We start from the raw sequence: 1,118 nt of genomic DNA, 5'->3' as shown, positions 1-1,118 counted from the left end.
TCCTGAAGCATCTTCCTTCTTCGGTACTACCCAAATTGGAGAACTCCAAGGTGAGTTGCTTGGACGTATGATTTGCTGGGCCAACATTTTATTGATTTGACTATCGACTTCCGTTTTGTGGATTTGGGGGTATCTATACGATTTGCTATAGACGGGAAGTTCGTCGGACGTTCGAATTCGATGTTTAATTTGGTTGGTAAATGTTAGTGGTTCGTTTTCGTTGTAAAATATATCTGAATATTGTTTTATTAAATCCAAAATTTTATTTTTCTCTTCTGGGTTAAGATGGTTAATTCGAAATTTGGAAAAATCTAATTTCGATGTTTTTGGAGTATCGTCAAAATTGTTTAAATTTATTTCTTGTAAATGTCTATTATTAAAACGTTCTACGTCTATGGGATGTGAGAAGTCTAAAGTTACAGGTTCACAAGTGTTATTCAGAATTGTTGTCAGAGCAAAACCATTTCGAGCTACTGATATACATTCCGGAATCTCACAATTGTGCATTTTTTGATGAGGAATGATGATTTCGCCATTTTTAGTAGACGTTTTAATTTTTATTACTTGCTCAACTCGTGGGAATACTGTTATGTTGTATAGTTCACTTGAAATTTTGGGATAATCTTGAACCTAATTATTTGATATTTATATTTCGCTTTCTGGGTCAAAACTACTCGAATTTCCTCACTCACGTTGTTACGACTGAATCGACTTTTCAATTCTCTATCCAATGATGCCAAAACAAATTCTGTGACTAGAATGGTTCTTGAGAAACCTCGAAAAAAGCAGCATGTTCAAGTGGATTTTGCAGCTCAAAAAAACCACTCAAATCTAAAACTTCTTGAATTCAAGCATTTTTTGAGAAAACTGCCAACATTTCCTTATTGGTGGTTCATTTTCTAAAAAGGCCATTTATTTCTGCCTAGAATGATGTACAGATGAGCGTTCTTGCTCATTTTGCCTCCGAGATATGAGAAAAAGGGGACGGAAAACATGGAATTTTGGCATAATCTTGCACCTAAATGTCTGATATTCAAATTTCGCTTTCTGTGTCAAAACTGCTCGAATTTCCTCACTCACGTTGTTACGACTGAATCGACTTTTCAATTCTCTATCCA

The sequence above is a fragment of the Dendroctonus ponderosae genome, unplaced genomic scaffold, assembly GCF_020466585.1.
Source record: "Dendroctonus ponderosae isolate FM_Combo_2020 unplaced genomic scaffold, Dpon_F_20191213v2 Dpon_F_20191213_1, whole genome shotgun sequence".
Classification (NCBI taxonomy): domain Eukaryota; kingdom Metazoa; phylum Arthropoda; class Insecta; order Coleoptera; family Curculionidae; genus Dendroctonus; species Dendroctonus ponderosae.
The sequence above is the reverse complement of the archived record's forward strand: the minus strand, read 5'-3'. Positions refer to the sequence as shown.